Source organism: Phascolarctos cinereus, unplaced genomic scaffold (genome assembly GCF_003287225.1).
Source record: "Phascolarctos cinereus isolate Bilbo 61053 unplaced genomic scaffold, phaCin_HiC Scaffold_2;HRSCAF=192, whole genome shotgun sequence".
NCBI classification, from domain to species: Eukaryota; Metazoa; Chordata; class Mammalia; order Diprotodontia; family Phascolarctidae; genus Phascolarctos; species Phascolarctos cinereus.
In genome coordinates, this window is record NW_027555625.1 from 174,118,641 (window position 1) to 174,142,731 (window position 24,091).

Sequence of the window (24,091 nt, forward strand, 5' to 3'; positions counted from 1 at the left end):
GTATTATATACTCTAGGAGAGATATTCTACCACCACTCCCCCCAATACCAAGTTCTGTGAATTCACTGATACTGATTCTCTATGTTCTCTAGTCCCCCACCTTTCTATGCTCTCAGACTATCACCTGTTTAGCTTCACTTTTCTTCATTCCTTTTCCTGATACCATCATCATTGTCAAACAATAATGATGATGATGATGATGATGATGATAGCCAGCATTTATATGGAAGCTACTATATGCTAGGCACTGTACAAATTGCTTTTGCAAATATCTCATTTGAACCAATTCAATATTATGCTGATCTTGACACAGGGGATAGAGCATTGGGCTTGGAATCAGGAATACTTATCATCATAATTTCAAATCTGGACTCAGACACTTACTAGCTGTGTGACCCTGGGCAAGTCACTTAACCCTGTTTGCCTCAGTTCCTCATCTGCAAAATGAGCTGGAGAAGGTAATGGCACACCACTCCAGGATCTTTGTGAAGAAAATTCCAAATGGGATCATGAAGAGTTGGACACAACTGAAACAACTGAACAACTATTCCAGTATCAAACATACAGCCCAAAAACAGCACTGGTGCCCATAATATTCTCAAATAGCAGTAACCCAATTAAAATATAATTAGGAAATACTTAACAAAATAAATAAAATTACAGTTTAACATAGTCAATATTGATATGTGATATTCTAAGTTAATATGTGGCTTGCAGGGATTCTTATATAAGATTTAGCATCCTCTTATACTATTGCTCTATTTTTTAATATCCCCCCAACCTCGTCCTGTGGCTTCCCCTGCCTTGCAAAACCCCAACTTCAGACTACCCACTACCACTAACCTTTTCTGCTCCAATTCAAACATTACTAACAAGGTGCTATAGAAAAGAAGTCACATAACTGTGTTAAGTGCACACATTATAGATTTACTTATTCTAATTTCAACTGGTTTCTCATTTTACTCTTTTCTCCTTCATTTTCATTTGTGTTCCCCAAACTGGTCTCACTATTCTAAAATTTCTCAACTCTCTTTAAGCACCCATTAGCACCCCTGCCACCACTCTCTCAGCAGAGGACCTCACCTCATATTTTACTGAACAAATAGAGGCTATTCACTGAGTTCCCTATTCTTCCCTAGTCTACACCTCAAAATACCTTGTCATCATCTCCCATTCTCTTTTCATTTGCCCCTTCCTGATAAAGAGGGAGTCCCTCTCTCCACCAAGGCTAATTCTTCTACTTAGACACTTCATCCCAACCTTTCCTCTACCCATTTCCCTTTGCCCCATCTTTTGAATATTGTCCTCTGGATCAACACTCTCTTTTTCTAATCTTTCTCTTTTGTGAGACCTTTTTGATGTATTGGCTCCTTTATTGCTTCTTTCAAATATGCCTATGTAACCCCTATACTCAATAAATCTTCACTTGATACCATCATCTCTGCAAGTGATCATCCTTTAACTCCCTTGCCTTTCACAGTACTCACAATAAAACTGTCTAAAGTTATTGTCCCTACTTTCTTTCCTCATACTCACTTCTCACCCTATTGCAATCTGGAATACTATGTCATTACTCAATTAAAACTGGTCTCTCCAACTTTATCAATGATCTCCTAGTAGCCAAATCCAATACACTTTTCAAAATTCTTATTGGTTGTCTTGCGTGTGGGAAAACTTTCCCTTACCCAGATCCACCATATTACCTCAAGTCTCAGCCATACTATTCACGTACCTTCTGGAACCCAACTCCATACTGCCACAACTGGCCCCACCAGTTGCCTTGCTCTCTGAGGATTTTAATCTGCCTGAACTCATTCCTCCAAATTAGCCACCCTTTCATAATCTTCTTATCCCTATGATTCATAACCTTTGGCTATTATTGTACAAATCTCATTCCCTTATTCCTATCACCCTTCACTTGCTCTCCCCACAACATACCATTGCAGATCCACTTACTGCTTCCATTGTGCTATCAAGGATACTTGCTCCATAGGTGACAAAGTTGCTTTCATCTTAAAACTTTTCTTTTCTTAACTTCTTCCATCTTTCTATATGGACTGAGGCCTGGCTCCCTCCTGATGACACAGGATTCCTGGTTACCATTTCCACTGGTTTTTGCTCTTAATCATACCACTTCCCCCCCAACCAAGTCAGAATATTCCTTGCTCCCTACTGCTATTTCCACAGTCTCCCTCTACTAACATGCTTCAGCAATCTCTCTTGCTCTGAAGTTCATTTAATCCATATTTATCACCCAATCAAGACTTCTGGTAGCTGTTATCTACCAACCTCCTGGATATTTCCTACCTTCCTCAATGAGTTTAATGTCTAATTCATGGCCTTTCTCTCCTCTTCAACTCCTGATTTCATGTTAGAGGACATCAGCATACTGACACACCCTCACATACTCTAAATTCTTAGTTCCTCAATTTGTGTGTTTTATATGAACAATTCTGCCTCACATACAGAAATACTGACAGAGATGATCATATCCTTGATGCTGAAGTTTGTTGAATAGAAGAGTGACATGGCTAGACCTGCACTTAAGAACATTCATTTTGGAAGTTGTATGAAGGAAAGACTAGAGTAGGTAAAAAAAAAAAAAAACCAGGAGGCAGTGAGACCATTAGGAGGCTATTGCAATACTCTATGCAAGGAGTAGCAAGGGCTTACAGTGGTGGTAGACGTGTAGGTAAAGAGAAGGACTCAGATGGGAGAGATGTGGAGTTTAGTTAGCAATAGCGAGATTAGGCAATTGGTTAGATATATGGGATGTGGGAAAATAAGGACTGAGAAAAGGCTGGTTATAAATCTAGAAGAATGGATGAATGGTGGTGCCTTCAACAAACATAAGACCATTTAAAGAGGGGTAAGATGAGGTGGGGGAAGCTGATGAGTTCTGTTTAGGACATGTTGAGTTTAAGGTATCTCTTGGACATGCACTTTGAAATGTCCAGTAGGCAACTGTTGATGTGAAATTGAAGTTTGGGAGAGAAACTTGGACTGCATATATAGTCATCAACATATAGGGGACATAGTTAGACCTATGGAAGGCTAATGAAGTTATGAATAAGAGAGACTCTCAGGTGACCTAGTTCAGAGCACCCTGGAGAACACCCACTGATGTGCCAAAGAAACTGAGAAGTAGCAGCCAGACAGCTAGTGCTGGGGATACAGATACATTGTGCTAAATGCTGTGGAATGATTCAGATGAAGAATCAGTAAGAGATTGAGGAGTAGCTACACAAGTAAGAAGAGAACCAGAGGAAAGTATTGTGATAAAATCCCATAGAGAAGAAAGTATAAAGGAGGAGAGGGTGATTGAGTGTCAAATGTAGGAGACAGGTAGACAAAGGTGAGGACTAAGAAAAGCAGATTTGTTGAGTTCATTGGTAACTTGGGAGAGACCAACTTCAGTTGAGTGATGAGATCGAAGGACAGATGTGTGCAAAGGACGGAGGTATGAGAGGAGAGGGAGTAAAGGCAACAGGCACAGACAATTTATTCTAGAAGTTTCGTTGTGAAATAATATAGGACAATGGTTTGAAAGAATCATAGGGAAAGGCTTTTAAGGGTGAAGAAGAGGTGAACCTAATTGAAAATAAGGAAGGAACAATGAGTTAGGGAGAAATCAAAGATTCAAGAGAGTGAAGGGGACTTTGAAATTGAAAGCTGGTGGAGAAGATGAGAGGGGTGCAATTAGGGGCACATGTAGAAGGATTGGTCTTGGCAAAGTGAAGGGACATCTCAGGGACTGAGGGTGCAGAAGAAGAGAGTTAGCAATGTTTGTCAAGAAAATGAAGAGGTAAGAGGGAAAAGGAAATTCATATTGAATGGCCTCAGTTTTCTCAACAAAGAGCAGAGGTCCATTGCTAAGGGGTGAGAGTAAAGGAAAGTATAGAATACTAGAAAAGAGAGAAGATGCCTTAGAAAAAGTTTTTATAGAGAATAAGATTGGTAATAAATAGGGGAAGAAAAAAAGGACTGTCTTGTTGCAGTGACAGCCCAGTTGAAGTCTGATAACATTAAATTACAATATACCTAGTTGGCATCATTGTACAACTCCTGCAGCTCTGTTCCAAAGCAGATGAGTTGAATGGGAAGAGGTGGTGAATGGAAGTAATCCAAGGCTGATGTTTTGCAAGGGATGAGCAGCAACAGGCCAAAGAGATGAGTGGCTTGACAGTAGAAAATGATGTAGCATTGAACAGGCTCCTAAAGTGTCAAGATTGGAGAAGGAGGGGAGTTAAGTCAGAGAATAGTCTGAGCATGTACTGAAGGGTAAAGGTACTAGGGATCAAGGGATGAGGGCAATAAATATTTTTAGGAGGGGTGAGGCATAAAGAGAGATGGGATGATAGATTATGGTCAGATAGAAGAATGTCAGCGATTTGAATTAAGGAATAAAACACTCATCAGTAATGGTGAGATCTATTCTATGACATCTTTATGTCTTGCTAAAATGGAATGAAGGAATGGGTCATGGAATTTAAGGAAATTAGAGAATTAGTTAGGCAGTTTGGGAGTTTGAAGGACTATCAATATGGATGATGAAGTCCACCAAAAGAAGTGCAAAAGAGGGATATTAGAAAGGTCAAGAGTATGAGACACTGCCTTTCTGGATGGCATACCACATTGTAGATCCAAAGAGCAACAAAGGTATGCCAGAAGAGCCCTGAGTAGGTACTAGATTCATAGGGCTGACAAGCACTAAATATAAAGACATGAAACTAGAGGGACCCTGAAGGCAAATATTGACCTTGATGATGCATACGCCCCCTCAAAAATCTAATGCAACATTTGGCTTGGCCTGGTTAAGCCACCATAAAATGAAATTAACTTTGTGTGTTTCCAAGTTTATAAATAAAAGTTTCTCATAGCTCCAATTCTGGAGTAGTTTATGATTACTCAGTGCTTATCTAATCCTTAAGCATCTCCATAGTTCACATCCTCCTTTTTTCTTTCAGAAGATGTAGAATGAAAAATGAAAATTCAATGATCTCTACTTATCTAGATTTCTTTAAGAAATCAAACTATATAATTTACAAGAATGACTCAAGAAAGCCACTACCATTTCCCAACTCCCACTTCCATCAAATCATCCATATGTATTTTCCCAAGACTTTTTCCTTAACTAAATAATTATTACTGGTTGTTTTTATTGTTGTTGTTGTTTTGGTTGGTTGGTTTTTTGTTGTTGTTAATGGAAAGTCGGGACTATTCTGATAAACATTTTTTAAAATGCTCATAAGAGAAATAACCTTATTTTTATCCATATTGCATTTCATCTTATTAGATTCAGGCCAGTCTTCTGCCTTGTCCAGATCTCTTTGGATCATGATTCTGTCCTCCAACATATTAGCTAACCCTCTCAGCTTTCTGTCATTTGTCAACTTAATGAGCATACATCTATTTATGCCTTTATCCATGGAATAGATAAATGACCGCATTTGTTGAGTACCTACTACATGCTGCACACTTTCCTGGGACCAGGATCTATATAAAGACAAAATAAATTCACTACCCTCAAGAATCTTATGAATTCTATTGGATTTCCCATGTCTCTTGTCAGGGAAGTTAGTAGGTTAAACAGTTAGTATACTTGTAATATAAATATTAAGTCTTCTAACAGACATATCCACTTCATGGGGGTCTGTGTCTGCACTTCTTAATTACTTGGGCTTCCTAGCTTAAATGGAGCAGGGTTGGCTAAAGTAGTAGCTAAAAATGGCTGTGTTAAGGCTGACCAAACCCTGCATATCAGCAAAAATAGTAATTACTCCAGTCATTCATTCAGGCATGGTGGTTAATGCCTACATATAGACTTGTTCATTCCTAAAAGAAATCCCCCAAGGAGTTATCCTGGCTGAGCACTCAAAATGAGTAGGTGTAGCCTCATGAAAAACCCACCCTTGCTGGAGCTGCCTGAATCTTTGGTTGCCAACTTCCTTTTAGAGGCTATTGCCAAATGCCTGCTAGAGCTTTTCTGTTAATTTGTCGATCTGGTCTAGTAAGGGCTAGTCTCTCTAATATCTGGGTAAATTACACATGGTCTGCCCTTACACATGGTTCAATAGAAACCCTACCTTGTCCTCCTCCAACATCAGCTCCCAGAGGTAGAGAATCAAAAATAGATAGTATTAAGTAAGCAAAGGTCAAAAAAACCCTCCATCAAGCTGGAAAACATGTCTGGAGTTTAATGGATTAGAAGATAATTGGGGAAGAAAGGATAGGGCAGAGTTGGTATGATCTACCCAGATTTGAAGGAGCTGGATCCTCTATCAAATACATCAGCCTTGCCCATAAAGTCACGTTTTCCTCAGCCACAAGAGTGAGCTGCCCTTTTGGGCAGCATTCTGTTTGTACAGGACCAAGTTTTCCATGCAGAGCAAAAGGAGGCAGCATTCCCATGCCTTTATGACACCACAAAGTATCAAAGCATTTCTGTTCCCCGATAGGAGATGAGGACCCTAAAGGCCAAAGCCCTAGGAGACAAGAGAAAATGGTGAGGAAGGAGGAAAGAGGGAAGGAAAGAATAGACTTGGATGCCAGCAGGAGGATAGTCTGGGTTCATGGGGAGATCCATAGGCAGCCAAAACAATGTGGAGTGGAAGCCATAAAATGAGTTAAGTTAAAGTAGATGAGGTCATGAAACCCAACTCCAAACCAGATAGAGAAGGACACGGAAGCATTGAGACAAAGCCCAAAGGTCAGGAATGAGAAAACAGCAAGGAGCAGAGAAAGCCCAACTGGTCCCAACAAAGATAAGTTGTCACACAAGAAGAGAGAGGGTGTGTATATGTGTTGAGTCTTATGCTGGCCAGATCTAATTTAAATTATAGAGGAAATGCCTAGCCAGCACCCAGGAATGCACTGCAGGGAGTGACAAAATGGATTGTTCTTCAAAACTCTGTAAAAGCCAGGTACCTGTACAAGTGTTAAAGTTTACAAAGGAAATCTATGAATTGCCAGGATGGAGTCATAGGAAGAAAAATCTGAAAGGTCTTTAAGTCAGTGCCAGCTCATCCTAGCCCATCTTAGGGTAGCATACAGTCATACAATATATATATATATATATTATATATATAAACATATATATATACATACATATATATACACACACACATACATATATATGTGTGTATATATATATATATGTGTGTGTATATATATATCTGTGTGTGTATATATATGTGTATGTATATATATATATATATATATTTTTTTTTTTTTTAATAAGCGGCACTCACACTCTAGTGCACATTAGGAAAATTACAGCCAGAGACTATGGTTCAGCAGGAAAAGTTACAGTATGTTGACAGCACAGATGCAGGTTGAAGGAGATGCCAGATGGGAACACTCAGTGTTTCTGCTAACAATCTATGGCCCAAACAATGAGCTGTTACCCACCAACTGGGGCTTTTAACAAGGTCCTCGATTGTAAGCTGACTCTATTACTCCCATTGTTGGCCCAATCACATGCAAGTTTGCAAAGTAGTCCAAAAGCCATGCATAGGGATGGTGCATCATCAACGAAATTTACAGACCAATATTTCAAAAAGGTTTAATAAAGTGAGCAACACAAAGGCTTAAGGAGGGAATAAACCATTTAACAGGGGCTTTAAGTGGGTGCTGCTGACCTCCTCCTGGTTTCCTGAAAAAGCCAAACCAAATCAAATACCAGTGGCCTAAACAGGGCCGCACGCATAACGCATAACTTAGGGCAAAAGAATGCTTTTATATTCAAGGCAGTGTTTGTCTCCAGCATTCTATTACCTACCAACCAACATGGTTTCAATTTAAGTTCCTGTTAATCCTGACCATTTCTTTTCAAGTGTTTCTTATTTAAAATAGAAACTTCATGTTGAACATTTTAATAACATTAACTTTCAAAGGCAGCTGTAATCATTTTTCCTCCCAACCCTCCCGCCAGATGTAAATATTTGTGATCCTCGATGCCCTTTGTTTTCCATCCTTTCCCTTATTAAACATATCATTAGTAAAGTCCAAGAGAAATCACTTGTCACTGAGAATTTACAGCAAGAGGGTGAATAAACAACACAAAGAGGAACTGAGAGACCAAGTTATCAGCCAGCCATTGTCCACAGTCAGGAATTCCAAGGGGATTACAATATTTTGCTGGTAACTTAACGAGGAGTTAATGCCTACATCCTTCCATTGCCAAAGCAGAAGTCCAGGCTGTACAGGACACATGGGACTATGAAGTACATATATGTGGTTCTAAAGCAGAAAAAAGGGACCAAGTCATTGTCTACGGACTTTGTCAGGATGAAGGTTTGATTGGGTCTGAAAAAAAAAAAACTCAACGTTATTCCAAAGAAACATAAAATAGCATTGCCTAGGAGGGCCAGGAACATAAAGGAAAAGTTTGAACTGATTTCACAGTATCTTTCTTAGGAAGGAAGGAAACAAATATTTATTAAGTATCTACTATGTGCCAGGCACTATGCGAAGCCCTTTACAAATATTATCGCATTCAATCCTCACAACCCTGGGAAGTAGGGAGGTAGGTGCTATTATGATTCCCATTCTGTAGTTGAAGAAACTGAGCAGACAGGTTAAGTGACTCATCAAGGGTCATACAACTAATAAGAATTTGAGGTGACATTTGAACTTAGCTCTTCCTAATTCCAGGTCCAGAATGCTATCCACTGTACTACCTACCTATCTCCCAAGCAATCAAAGTCCTTTGTTATCTGCCCCCACCTTACCTTGACAGTCTTATTCCTCATTATTCTGCTTTGTACAGAATACACTCTACATTCCAATCAAACTGGGCTACTTGCCATTCCCCAAATATATTTCCAATTAAGTACTTATGTATCTTTGCTCCCAATTACCTACACCTACATGCCACGGTTCTGCCAGTTGAAACCCTATTCATCCTTCAAGGACCAGATCATATGCCAATTCATCCATGAAGTTTTCCCTTATCTCTCCTCTATGTGGACATGATCACTCCTTTATCAAAATTTCAATAACATTTTGTTCCTCTTAAATACTTATCACATTCTTCCCTGTTTTAGACTAATTTACTCCTTTCCTCTCATACTAGACTATAAGTTCCATGAGGGCACAGGTAATTCCTTTGTATCTTTCATAGAACCTATGGATGCAGACAATATCTGGCACATAATACATATTCAATGAAGGTTTACTGAATGAAGAAAAGAAAACTAAATAACTCCAGTTTCTCAATAGTTGAAGAGGAATGGCCAATCCCCAAATATTCTTTGGCAAGGAACAATTCCTTTACTGATATAAATGAACATGTCTGGAAATAATTGGTATGCTGGTATCCTGTATACCCCCTAACTATAGAGGAGTTGTAAGTATTCTGCTTAGAAACCAGGTAGTCAGTTCTAATGGGCTAGCACCAACCAACATTAGCATCATTTGTTGTTATTCAGTCATTTCAGTTATGCTTGACTTTTCACAACCCCATTAGGGTTTTCTTGGCAAAGATACTAGAGTGGTTTGCCATTTCCTTCTCCAGCTTATTTTACATATGAGCAAACTAAGGCAAACAGGGTTAAATGACTTGACCAGGGTCACAGAGCTAATAAGTATCTGAGGCCAGATTTGAACTCAGGGAGATGTCTTTCAGACTCCAGGCCTGGCACTCTATTCATTTCACCGCCTAGCTGCCCCATTAGCATCATATAATTAACACCAGCCTACAAAAGCACACTCACCTATTCTTCACTAGTCATACTATCACCTAGACATACCTTGAGTGAATATACCTCATAACCTTCACTAGCCAAATCTTTCGTTTCCACTTAGTTAAATGGTACCCAGCTTTCAAACCCTACTGAAATTGCACTTTCTCCATTAGGCCTTCCTATGAATATCCCAGCTGGAAGTTTAAAACTAGATGGGACCTTAGAACTCATTTTGTCCAAATCCCCCCTCTAGACCACAGTTTACCAATCTATGAAATTAAGTGACTTCCCCAAAGTCACAGAACTAATTACTGTCAGAGCGAGGACCAGAAATCAGGTCTCCTGTCTTCTAATCTCATGCTCTGTGATCTTTCCAACCTATGAACTCCTCCAGTCATTATTATCTGTACTGCTCCTTCAGCACTTATCATACACTGTCTTGTGTTAGTTATCCCTTCATATCTACCTGTTGATTGATTGAAATTGGCACAGACATCATGACAGTAATGCACTGACATTAAACATCATCACTTGGACATCTCCGTTGTGATGTTGACATTGTCCTTGTGATACTAGGTTGTCAAACTAATAAACCACCTTCTATTAGTTGGTAGACTACACACCAGATCCTCTTCTTGGGCCTTGTGGGCCAGGGGCTAATTGTCTGACCACCCAGTATGCAATTATGGCCACTATGATTATTAGAATAGAATGCAACAACAGAATAATGGGGCCTATCACTTTTTTTTTTTAATTCAGAGCATGGGACACTATCTAGGGTCTAGAGACTCTCTATGAAAGGAAGCAGCTTTCCTCTAACTAGAGTTGATGTCTCTGCAATCAAATTTCTAGAATCATCCATCACTGTACATACTTCTGTCCCATGGATTCTTCATATAGGGTCAGTGAACTTGTTTATTGTTTTGTTTTTGATATTTTGGTACTTGTTTCAACACGATTGGTTTCCTTGTCAATCCTATGCCTTTAAAAACATTAGTCTGAGAGGGGGTCCCATAGACTTTACCGGACAGTCCAATGACTCCATGATACAAAGATTAAGAACTCCTTGCTCTATATAGTTCCCAAGAGTAGCCTCATTCAATATTCCTGAAATTGCAAGTACTCAATTCTAATCCAATTCAATTCATTCCAACGCAATCCAGCAAGTTTGATTAAGTGACACTATATTCAAAGCACTTTGCTAAACTCTGGGAATACAAAAACAAACAAACTAATTGAGGGTCCACTTTGTGCTAGGCCTGTTTTGGCTACTTGGTTTTGGTAAAGTATTTCTCCATCTATAGTAACACTACTGACAAAATCTTTTCAATTTTTTGTTCTTTCTTTCTCCTTCTTCCCCCATCCAAAATTTTTGATTTAGTTTAATAGATAATGTGGTGTCATTAAAAGTACCTTTTTTCACATTTGCTAATGAGAACCCCTTGCTGGTACTTTAGCAGAAATTAATGACAGAAACCTTGGCTAACATCTGCAGAAAGGAAGGACCCTTAGCAAATTCATGAATTAAGATTTTCTAAGCTAATTAAGTCCTGGAGTGCTAATATGTAAATGAAAATAAATTTGAATTGCCACAGATGTGTTTAAATTTCTGCACTTTTCATCAGGTGACATCATATGATGAAGGGAGAATTCATTGCTAAGGCTCAATTAACCTTCCCATGTGCTATCACCTTATTTAGGTCAGTAATTACTAAGTAATTTTTACATTTGCTAATGAGAACCCCATGCTGATGCTTTAGCAGAAATAGAATTACTTCCTTCTGGACCATGATTAATATCATGCCCCCTAAGTGCAGGTATATCCCAAGGTTGTCCTGGTCCTTCTCTTTATATTCTCTTTTGGAACCCTCATCAGCTCCTATGGGTTTAACTATACAGATTATTAACAGATCTTTATGTAAAGCCCTAGTATCTTCCCAGCTCTTCAGCCTCAAACCACCAATTGCCGATTGGAATCTCAAACTAGATGTCATGGACACATCTCAAACTCAACCTGTCCCAAATGATCCCATTATCTTACTCCTCAAACCCTCTCTCTTCCAGGCTTAGCTAATTCTCTCAAATGTACCACCAGCCTTCAGCTATCCCAGTTTTGCAACTTCAACATTATCGTCTTCACCTCACACTCCTTTATTCCACATATCCCATCAGATGTTAAATGTTGCCATTGCAACTGCTAAAACATTTTATCATATCTGATCTGTTCTCTCTACTCAGACAACAACCACCTTGGTCTAGGTTCTCATCACCTCTTCCTGAATTGTGGCAACATCTCCTAAGTGGTCTGCCTGTCTCACAACTTGCACCATTCCAGTCCATCTAGACACTGCTACCAAAATTATTTTCCTTAAGGGCAGATCTATGTCAATAAACACCAGTGACAACTTATTGCCTCTAGAATCAAATTTTAACTCTTCTATTTAGTTTTTAAAACCCTTCACAATCTGGCCCCAAGCTATCCTTCCAGCCCCTCTGTATATTATTACTCTTCCCAAACTTCAGATCCAGTAAAACTGGCATTTCTCTGTGGCTCATCCATGAAACCTTTGTCTTCCATCTCTGTGCCTTTGTACTGGCTGTCAACAATACCTGGAACATCCTCTCTCCTCACCTCCTTCTCAAAATCCTTGTCTTCCTTTAAGATGCTACTCAAGTATCTCCTTCTAAATGAAGCCTTTCCTGATCCACTCATCTGCTAATACACTCCCAACTAAACTACCTTGTATTTTACTTTATACTTAATTGTGTTTATTTAATTTATATTTATCCTGTATTTATTTACATGTATAGTTATCTCCCTTCTTAGAATGTAAGTGCTGTGTGAGTAAGGTTTGTTTCATTCATTGAATCTGTATCCCCAATGCCTGGCACATAGTAAGTGCTTAGATAATGCTTATTGGTTAATCAGTAACTTGATCAGTGGTTGATCAGTGACTCCTCTGATGATGGAGATTATAATCCATCCATGTCTGCCCACCATGGGGGACTCTTGTCCATGTCCTGAAGTTCACCATAGTGGGTGAACTAAGAAACTGCCTCAATCCCTCTCTTTATCCTAATTTGTAAAGGATACAAATGGGACACTAAGTCTGTCTGCCAACTATCGCTTTTATTGCCATGTGCTCAGCCCATTTTTTTTATCATACTTTTTTTTGGTGCCTCCTTTTACTCTGCTTCTTCTTTGAACTTCATTGAATGTTATTTTATGCTGCGACCTATTCATATCCACTATGGGCCTCTCCATTGCCCTAGATGTAAAACTCTTTTTTCTAATTCTTCAGTGATCATAGTATTCTATGACTCACAGCCATATAGTTATAGTAGCAAGATATTGGTATTTTAATATGCCTTTTTTTCCGGAAAGAACTTTAGGGCTGCTAAAGGAACTTTGTGATTTCCTGAAGGTAGCCTAGCCTTCTCTTGCTCTTCTGTTTAATTCTAGAACCAGGATTTTGTCCATCTGTACTGTTTTTACAAGATATATGGACATGTGTATTGCATGGATAGATGGATGGATGGATGATAGATAGATAGATAGATAGATAGATAGATAGATAGATAGATAGATGATAGACAGACAGATAGATAGATAGATAGATAGATAGATAGATAGATAGATAGATAAATAGATAGATAGAGCCTATAGTCTGTCCATCCAGCTGCATGTCGTAATCTAGAAAATTAGATCAACTTCATCAGCACAGTTTTTCCTGTGTCCATGGTTAGGGAAAAAACCCTTTAAGTGCTTACAGATCTCATCCAGGAGATCTTGCAATGTTCCAGGGATTTAAGTAATCAGCATAATATCATCTATAAATGAGTATCTGAACTATCTAAAGGCAATCCTTCAACTGGAGCTCCTTCATCACAATTGTGAACACTTTTCATGAGTATATGCTTTCTTGTTTTACACTTCTACTGATAATTACGAGCAAAGGGACATCTAACAAGATTATCTCTGTAATAGCTTTAATGGAATTTTGAAACATTTCAAGATGGATGGGAGACATCGGGTTGAAAGAGAGCTTTTGAAATTGTCATTTTACTGTACTGAATTGGGCTTTAAAAAATAATCAATAATCATAATGAATATAAACAATTCCATAACTTATGAGATTAATTATGAAGTGGTATCTTATCTTTTCTACATCTTTAGTCAGTTTTATGCTGGTAAAGATGTGATGTATTGAAGACTATCATCTGTGAATGTCTTACTAATGGTCTAACAAAAAAAAAAACTCCCAATGTGTGGTTAGAAGAAAAGAGTCCAGATCAGTCATTGTTGATTTTCTCTTGGTCCCCTTTTTGATAATATAAGGTCTGAAATTTTTTCCTATACCTTGGTACATTTCCTCTTTGGGATTATATTCTTCGGTTAATTCCTCAACATTTTCAAAATCATGTTACTTCCAGCACAGATCTCCTCTAAGCATGATTGGTCTAATCCAGCTGCTGAATCCATCTTTGTTTTCTTGGGTGTCATTTGTGTCAAGTCTGTAAGTATATCTGAGACCCTGATGTTAGAATCCAGGTGAGCCTTTTGTCTTTTTTATGGTGAAGAAAGTTTGTTATACAATAATTCGCAGATGTTTTCCATTTTGCTTCTGTTTGTTGTTCTTCTGTCATCCTTAAATGCCCACAGAATGATGGCTTATTTTGGTCTCTTTGCAAGTTTTCCTTAAATTTATTTTATCCTTCACCACTTCTTTCTATTTTGTGAAGTGATACTATTAATAATCACACATAAAACTTCTCCATAAGATTTAACAAATGAGTTGATATTCTAAACTGTTGTTGCTCTTGGCTGCCATTTCTCTCTCTCTCTCTCTCTCCACTTGGAAAGTAAGTCATATGTTACTAAGGTGATTTTTTTAAGCTCTTTTAATCTTCTGGATATGACAACTGATTTACATCTACTTAAATCTTTGTAAAAAATTATTATAGTCTGTTTCTATGTCCTTAATTTTAGTGCATAATCCATTTTCATCATCAACAATGTATTTGAATAGATCAGAACTGAGTTGTTTCAATTTCATTCTATGTATTTTTTTTCCATTTTTGTTCATTCTTCTAACTTTTGATTGTTGTTCAAAGAGGTCAGTGATCTGAACCATATACAGAAAGTTTATATAGAATGGCTCTCACATTTCTTATATGTTAAAATATAATCAATTTTGATTTTATAAAACTTAGTACTCACCATGATCATGTATATCTGTGCTACCTATTCTTTTCTCAGAGAAAGCATTAATGATTATATTCATGAGACTTCTCTGTAGCCTACAAGTCCATAGTTTCCATAATTCTTTCTTCCAGATTCATATTTTCCAATATATTTCTCATCATCCTCATTCATCATCCTGAACTCTAATTAATTTCACCAAGTATCAAAGTATTTGTTGATTTAATTTGGAGGTCTTAATTCAGTTGTTCATATAAGGTCTCTACCTTAATTTCTTCAATACATGTTGGCCCATATACTGCACTTATGTCATGATGGTCTTATCATGGAGAGCTACAATACATAAATAAGGACTGTATCATCAAATGATATTTCTTGTTACCTTTAGATACACAGGAAAATAAAATATACAAACTACTTTATTTGTCCCTTCACGTTGAACCTGCAGTATATCCTTCCATTTAGCTACCACTACCTTTGTTATTCTGAGCTCATTTATATTGATACAATTTAGGACACCAACAGCTATGTTAATGTTTATAGATGATCTAAAGCACTGTGCTCAAATTCAAATAGATAAAGATTCATATGGGCCATACATTGACTTAAAAAACCACAAATTAACATTAATCAGTGTCGTATATTTTTTTTATTTTTTTTTTAGAAACATTTCCCATTTATATTTTAATCTGGTTCAGTCCCATTCCTAGGAGTTTGACAGTCATTCTCCCTACATCCCATGCCCCCTTTTAAGGTACTCCTAGAACTAAACTGACTGTGGTTTCATTCAACTTAATTCAACAAATATTTATGACCACTTAGTATGTGCAAGGGCTTGATGCTAAGCACTGGGGATATAAAGACAAGAGGAGAATCAGAGGCTCCTAGATCAGAGGTTCATAGATTTTAGAGCCAGAAGGGGCTTAGAGCCCACCAAGTCCCTCTCCCCCATTTAAAGAGGAAAGCATTGTTTGCCTTCATAATGTTGACATTACTCTGAGGGAGACAGGGTATATCTTCAGATAGTACAATACGAGATAAGTTAATGAAGGGGTAAAAGAGTGATAACAAAAAATACTCCACAAATATTTGAGGAAATAACACTAATTGCTGATGGGATCAAGGAAAGTTACACACAGAATATCACACCTGAGTTAAGCCTACAAGGAATTCAGGGAATCTGAATGGTGAAGATGAGGAGAGAGTGTATTCCAGCTATGGAAAGTGACTAATATAAATATGTATATTTCAATTCAATTCAATAAATATTTATTAAGTTCCTACTATATGCCAGGCACTAGGGATACAATTTTTTAAAAGCCAGTCTCTGCCCTCAGGGGGGTACTTGGCACAGTGGTATCTTGTTCTATGGGGTTGTAGCTGGGCAGAGTTGAAGATAAAGAGTGAAGTCACAAAGGAGATATAGGAGAAAAACAGTAACGTTTTGGAGAAAAAAACTAATATTCCAGTTTGCTGGGATATATAAGGTCCATGAAAGGCAGTAATGCACAATAAAGCTAGAATAGAGGATAGACTGTGTGTGTATTTGTACATGTATATGTACATACGTGTGTGTGTGTGTGTGTGTGTTCTTTATAGGGAGCCATTGAATGCTTTTGATTAGTATAGGGACATGGTCAAAATCCTACCTAAGGAAAATTATTTCATAATATTTGTGAAGTCTCACTTAGAAAAGGAAGAGACTAAAAGCAGGGAAATCAATAAAGAAGGTTTTGCCATAATTCAGATAAGAGATGATAAAGGCTTGAAATAGGTTGGTGGCCATATTAGAAAGGGATCACAGATTGAGAGTTTAAAAAGTAGCTTGGAGACATATAGTCCTGTGCTTTTTACAGATGATAAAAATGTGGCCCAGAGAGATTAAATAACTTGACCCAAGTCACACAGGTAGTAATAGAGGTAGGATGTGAACTCAGGTCCTCTGACTTTAAATCCAATACTATGTCCACTGTATTTTGCCTTCATAAAGAACAAATGTGAGATTTTTGTGGAAGTATAATAAATGGGACTTAGCAACTAATTAGATGGGAGGGCAGGGGGAAGAGTGAAAAAGATGAATGATTCAGAGATAATCATTAGGCTATAAACCTAGATGACTGGAGGATAGTGAAAGGAATAAACAGGGAAATTTGGAGATGGGGTTAAGATGATATAATCAATTTGGGACATGTAGAATTTAAAGTACTGATAAGACAGCCAGGTGCAACCATCTAGGGAGCAATTGGAAGCATAGGACTAGCTGTTCAATAGAGAGATAAGGGCATCTCCATAGAAATGATAATTAGATCATGCAAGTGAGATCAATAAAGAAAAATATACAGATAGAGAAGAAAAGAGGTTCTAGGACTGATCCTTGGGGGACAGAATTTATTTATTTATTTTTAGTTTTCAAAATTCATTTCCATAAGATTTTGAGTTTTAAATTTCCTTCCCCCCTTATCCCACCCCAAGAAGGTGTGCAATCTGACACGGCCCTACTTATACATTCACATTAAGCATATTTTCCCATTAGCCATGATGTAAAGAACAATTAGAACGAATGGGAGGAACAAGAAGAATAAAGCAACAAAACAAAACAGCAAAGGAAAAGAGGAGTTAATAGTATGCTTCCATTTGCATTCAGACTCCATAGTTCTTTCTCTGGATGTGGATGGCATTTTCCAGTGTGAGTCTTATGGAGTTATTTTAGATTCTTGCATTGCTGAGAAGAGTCAAGTCTACCAAAGTCAGTCATACCATAATGTGGCTGTTAGCCACAGCTACTCATAAAGATGATATCTAGGGGGCAGCTAGGTTGCACAGTGGATAGAGCACTGGCCCTGGAGTCAGGAGGCCCTGAGTTCAAATCCAGCCTCTGACACATAACACTCATTAGTTGCGTGACCCTGGGCAAGTCACTTAACCCCAAGTGCCTTACCAAAAAAAAAAAAAAAGTGATATCTAGCAAAGGAGATTAAGAAGGAGCCAGTCATTCTGAAGGAAAAGGAAAAGATAAGGGTAATTGACTCCAGTGAAGATTGGCATATTCAGGATAATGAAGTGATCAATAATACAGAAAGGTCAAGGAGGATGAGGACTGAGGATATGCCATTGGAGTTAGCAGTTAAGAGATTACTGGTAGCCTTTGAGAGAGTAGTTTCAGTAGAGCAGGGGAATTTGTGACTAAATGGGTGATGATGAAATGATGGTGTAGACTACTGTTTTTAATTTAGCAAAGAATGGGAAAAGAGATATAGAATGATAACTTGAGGGAATGGCAGGGTCCAGTGAAAGTGAGATTTTTTTTGTTCTTTTTTAGGACCAGGGAAGCTGAGTTTGTAGCATCCAGTTTATCAGGGAAAGTTGATGATAAAGAAAATAGTTGGTGATACAAGCTTCTTAAGGATATAGGAAGGGAAAGTATGAGGGAAACAACAGAACAATTAGGCTTAGTGAGAATAGAAAGGACACTTCATCCTATCAGACAGGAGCAAAGGAAGAGAGTGCAAGTGAAAATATAGCTAGATTTTGAGGTGTAGAGCAGAGATGAGGAGCTGAAATGTATAGCATTTGTTTGCTAAACAAGGAAGCAGAGCCATTTGCTAAAGGAGCTGGTGATTGGGACTTGATGAGAGAGAAGGTCTAAAATAGGTGCTATCAAGGATGTGATAGAGGTCAGAATGTTATAGAGATTAGAGGTGAGTAAAATGATTGTCATACAGTAATTAGGGCCCAGTTGAGGTTAAGTTATACAGATCTGTAGTGCACCCAGTCATCACAGTTTTGTGACGTCCTCTGAACATTGACCAGCTCAGTATTACGACTTGATGACTAATAATACATGTGACTTAAGTTTCAGTACTGTGAGTGAATGGCAAAGAACAAGAAGGCAAATTAATCAAGGTTGAAAGAACGTGTCTTGTAAGACTAGTTGACTATGGGGTCCAGCCCATGCAGGTGAAAAAGTGAGGTGAGCAAAGATGAGGAACTGATAGGTCTTAGTGGAAAGACTGAAAGTTGCAGTGAAAACTAAGAATAGATTTATGAGAAATGAGGCAGAGGGAGACACAAAAACATGGGAAATTTTTATCTGAGCATGGAATTTCATTCATCTCTTTCTCTTCCAGGGACTAGGAGTTCCATGTTCATTTCTATAATTTTTAGGAGTCTGAATGTTCCTTGAATCCAGCTTATTATGGAAATAAGGCTGTATATGTCTCTGTGTGTCTATTCTCCCAATTCAAAATCAGAAATTCAAGTGATACTAAAACTGAGACATCAGAATATAAGACAGTATCTTTGGCCATATTTTAGTATAACTTTTTATGGTGAACCCAACTATGCAAACACCTTTTTTCCCCTTGCTGGCTTTATTATTAAGAGCAAAATTGCCTGCAGTTTCACCTCCAATTGTTTTAATGGTTTCCACATAAAAGTCATTTTCTCAGCACGAGATTTTGTTTGCTACGATGGAAACAGCATGAGCAAGACACAGTATTTTGCTGAGGGAAAGTAATTAGGTTGGTAGACAACTGTGGGTTGTGACCAGTGTTCAATCTGTGCTTGGTTGGTGCCATGTTGTTCGGGAGAGTGAGTCTTATGAATATCCTGAATATAATCTCCCCTACCAAAAAAATTCCTGGATCAGGAAGTTATAGCATATGTCTAAAGTAACATAATTGACCCCAATGAAAATACAGGAAAGGTATGTAATTTTTCAGATTAGGGAACTCCTAGTGTGGGAATTTCCTCCACCAGCATGAAATCACAACCTCTAAGTCTTAGTAGATAGACCTAGGAAGTTTCCAGACACACAAAAAATAAGTGTCTTACCAAGGATCCCACAGCTAGTAAATTAATTTTATAAGAGACAAAATTTTAACCCAAGTATCACTTTATCCATGCCTACCACTCTGCACCATGAAATTAATCAATTCTAGTCAGAAGTATATAAAAAGGTCCACCTTCACCAAGTTAATTTCCACATGTTGCTATTGTTGTTTTTTATAATTAATTTATTTTTAGTTTTCAACATTAACTTCCTAAGATTTTGAGTTTTGAATTTTCTCCCTCACCTTCTCCTACCTCCTCCCCAAAATGGTGTGCAATCTGATACAGGCTGTACTTATACATTCATATTAAACATATTTTCACATTAGTCATGATATAAGGAAGAATTAGAACTAATGGGAGGAACCATGAGAAAGAAGAAACAAAACAAAACAGCAAAAGAAAAGGAAAGCAAATAGTATGCTTCCATCTGCATTTAGACTCCAAAGTTCTTTCTCTGGATGTGGATAGCATTTACAATTGGTCACATTCATCAATGACTTTATATTACAAATGATATATATAGAGAATTTGACACTGTATTATAGCCAGATATTGAAAGAAAAAGATAAAGTGGTATTACTGAGCACTCTGTACTAAGCCATTGGTAATATATGTGATTTTACATTCTTATCCCTAATTTCATAAAAGATTACATTTCTGTCTCCTTTGAATTGATGAATCTAAGTGAAAGCTGAGGAAGGGAAGTTAGTAGAATGTCTCCATGGACAGGTGCCATATGCATTACAGTAACCTAAAATTACGCATGAATATATAAAGAAGAAAAACAAGTTGATCACTAAATATCCTGGCTGACTGAACTGTTGTGTTTGAAAAGTGTCCATAGGTTTAACAAAAGTTCTCAAATTCAGTTGTCAGGGAGAAAAAAAAACTACCACAACTCTCAAGAGAGACACCTAGTTCTAGAGCCACTTACCATAATTGGAGATTACAACTTCAAAACAGAAGACTCCAGGCTGAAGCCATTTCAGTCCAAGATTAAGGCACTAGGGAATTTTCAATCCAATTTTTATGAAATCACGTACTGTTAAAAGAATACAGTTCAATGGCAGCCATATTGCTTAAAATGATTGTTCAATCATCACAGTTCAACAAGTACAAAGCAGTCAGGATATTCTGACATATTTCCTTCAATATCATTATCTCAAGTTTCTGGCTGTAGTCTAGACAGTATAACACGGAAACTTTTTTTCTACGACTCCTTCAGGTTATCCTTTACCAAATAACAATGTCATTCACTATTTGTAGAAAATTTTGTTATGTAAAGAATGGCTATGTTAGCAAGTTCTCCTATATTGTACATTCAGGTTACTGATTTTTAAAAAGTTTTTTTTCTAGTAGACTATATTCAGAAGAAATTTAGATTGGTATAGATTGCTCTACTAAAAATTAATTTTCAACATTGGTTATTAAAATAAAAATGCCTTAATATCTATAGAGTTCAACTATAAGAAAAGCTTCCCAATGAGGCTTTCATCTTTGAATGAACAGAATTTGAGAGTATTGTTGGTGATATATGTATATAGATACATCTATGTCTATATCTATATATATAATATACATATACATATACATACATACATACATATATATATATATATATATATATATTCACAATATTTTTTCTAACGTTCCAGAATCTTTAAAGTTAAGGGGATTTGCTAAAAGCTAGATTATAGGGAGTAAGTTTAGGGTTTTTTGGGGGGGGCAGGCATGATTTCATCAGTAAAGGGAACTCTTGGTCTAGAGACTTTCTCTCCACATAAGCAAATTGGCTACTCCTCTGCAATTTATAATCTCAATGATTTGCTTGGTGCACTAAGAAGCTTCAGTGACTTGCCTGTGGTCATTCAGTTAGTGTGTCTTAGAGAAAGAACCTGAACCCTGGTCTTCCTGGCTCCATGCCCTTCCTTCATTTCTTTACACCAGGCTGCTTCTCACTGAAAACACTGGGAAGTAAAAATGTAGAGTCAGAAGGAACATGCACAGGGCAGATGATAAGGGATTTCACTCAGAAGTGTTTGCTGAACTTTAGGTGAAAGGAAATGACTGTCTCTAGAAAGCTACATTTTAAGTACAGCGTTAAATGAACTGTACATAAATGCAATGAAATACAACTGAGTTGAAGGATGATTCAGAAAAGCCCTGGGAAGACGTCAATGCAGGGAAAATAGAACTAAAAAATCATCTACAAAAGCATTGTTCAGTCATTTTGGACTCTTTTGTTATCCTGTGTTCTTGAGTACTAGAGTGGTTTGCCACTCCTTTTCCAGTGTGTCACCATTTTACAGATGAGGAAACTGAAGCAAATAGGGTTAAGTGACTTCCCCAAGGTCACATAGCTGGTAAGTGTTTGAGGGGGATTTGGCCTACACGAATCTTCCTGAATCTGAGCCTAGCGCTCTATCCACTGTGCCACCTAGCTGCCCACAAAAGGATTACATGGAAAGAAAAAAAGAAAAGGAGTAGGAAAAAAAAAGGAAAGGGAAAAAAACAGCACTTATTAAGCACCTACTATGTGCCAGACATCTTACTAAGCACTTTACACATAGCTTTTTTAGTCTCAAGCTGAGGATGCTGCTGCTCTTCGAGGTGGGCCAGGAGAGGGAAGGTGGTGGATCCAACACGGTCTCTCTGAATCACAGTGGATAGTGTAAAAGTGAGCAAGACTTCTGGAAGGCAGTGTGTCCCTGAGCCCTTGGCACGAAGGACTAATCAAAGCAGCGGGCCAGCCAGGCATGGCCACAGGAACAAAGAGCAGGAGCGTGGGCTCTACGCACTGTGCCGCATGTTTGCCGTTGTGGGCACCCACTCCCAGACGGGAGTGCCGGCTCCTTCCTTTTGTTGATGTAATTGATGACCATGAGCATGGCCTCTGCCGAAGTGGACAGTGATTTCCTGTTGGCTCTGGAGCTCTAGGGCTGGTGTGATGAAAGTAACCTTGGCCAGGTGCTGCAGCTGCCACGCGCACCTGATGCCCTACGTCACACTCGAGTGGAGGGAGGCAGTGTGCCCAGAGCTTATAGAGAAATAGCTGGAGGACAGTCAATCCAATAAGTGACGCCCCCCCGCAAAAAAAAGCGGAGACCTCCCCAAACTCCTAAATCAGTGCTTCCCCTCTATTCTACAACGCATTGCCCAGCTTTTTACCCACGGATGTGCAGCAAACGGCCAGCTCGAGGGAGAGCCCCACTTGTGAGTCAGCGTAAACGCCGAAAATCAGTGACCGCGGACCCCAAGAACAAACAGACCTGTGACATCAGGCTTAGGGTGAGGGCCGAGTACTGCCAGCATGAGACGGCTCTGCAGAGCAACGTCTTCTCGAACAAGCAGGACCCACTTGAACGCCAGTTTGAGCGGTTCAGCCAGGCCAACACCATCCTCAAATCCCGAGACCTGGGTTCCATCATCTGTGACATCAAATTCTCGGAGGTCACCTATCTGGATGCCTTCTGGCGCTACTACATCAATGGTTCCCTCCTAGAGGCGCTCAAAGGCGTCTTCATCACAGACTCGATTAAACAGGCCGTGGGTCATGAGACTATCAAGCTGCTGGTAAACGTGGATGAGAAAAACTATGAACTGGGCCGGCAGAAACTGCGAAGAAACTGGACGCTACAGGCACTGCCCTGACCCTCTCACCTTTCTCATTTCTTTGGGACTCTGCTCAGCACCTGCCTCTAGAGTTCACATGCTGTTTGGGGATTTTCTCCACACCCCTCTTGTCAACTTCCCCCTCCCCTTTATTTAAAGGAAAAGACAAAAAAGAAAATGATAATAGTGTGTGCCTCCCCCTCCCCCATCTACCTGTTTCCATGTGCCTGGCAACACGGCCTGGGCAATGAAGGAAGAAGCAGTCATCTCAGTGGTCCCTAAATCCACTGTTGAAGTTCTTTTGGAAGTTGATAGGTTTTCTCAGTTGCCTTTGGGGCTTAGGAGGGCTATTTTTTTGTTTGTTTGTTTTGTTTTGCCAGAGAAACCAAAGGGCTGTTATGGCAGCTTACTGTAGAGCGTAGGAGTCAGGGCTGCTGTACCCTGGGAGTTTAGCATTGCATTCTATAGCATACTAAGATTTTAAGAAACAAAATGAAAAACATTTTTAAAGTTATGGCCCTATCACCTTTTCATGTGCTTACTTCTAGTTTCCAGTGACTTCTTCCCTCCTCCCCTTCACTCCCAATCTCCCAGGGACTATTAGGACCTATTTTTCCCATTCTGTGCTTATTAATTACCTTTTGTTATCTCCCTTCTAGGGATCAGTGAGAAGGGAGGAAGCATGGAGACAGACTGAGAACCTCTTGCACACAAGTACTTGTGTGTACAAGATTGGGGGAAGGGTTGCTTACAGCAT

At 38.6% G+C, this 24,091-nt stretch overlaps 1 pseudogene; it reads left to right on the forward strand.

Moving 5' to 3' along the window:
* Positions 1-22,314: 22,314 nt before the first annotated feature.
* Positions 22,315-23,526, forward strand: LOC144455684 (death effector domain-containing protein pseudogene; annotated as a pseudogene).
* The last annotated feature ends 565 nt before the right edge of the window (positions 23,527-24,091 follow it).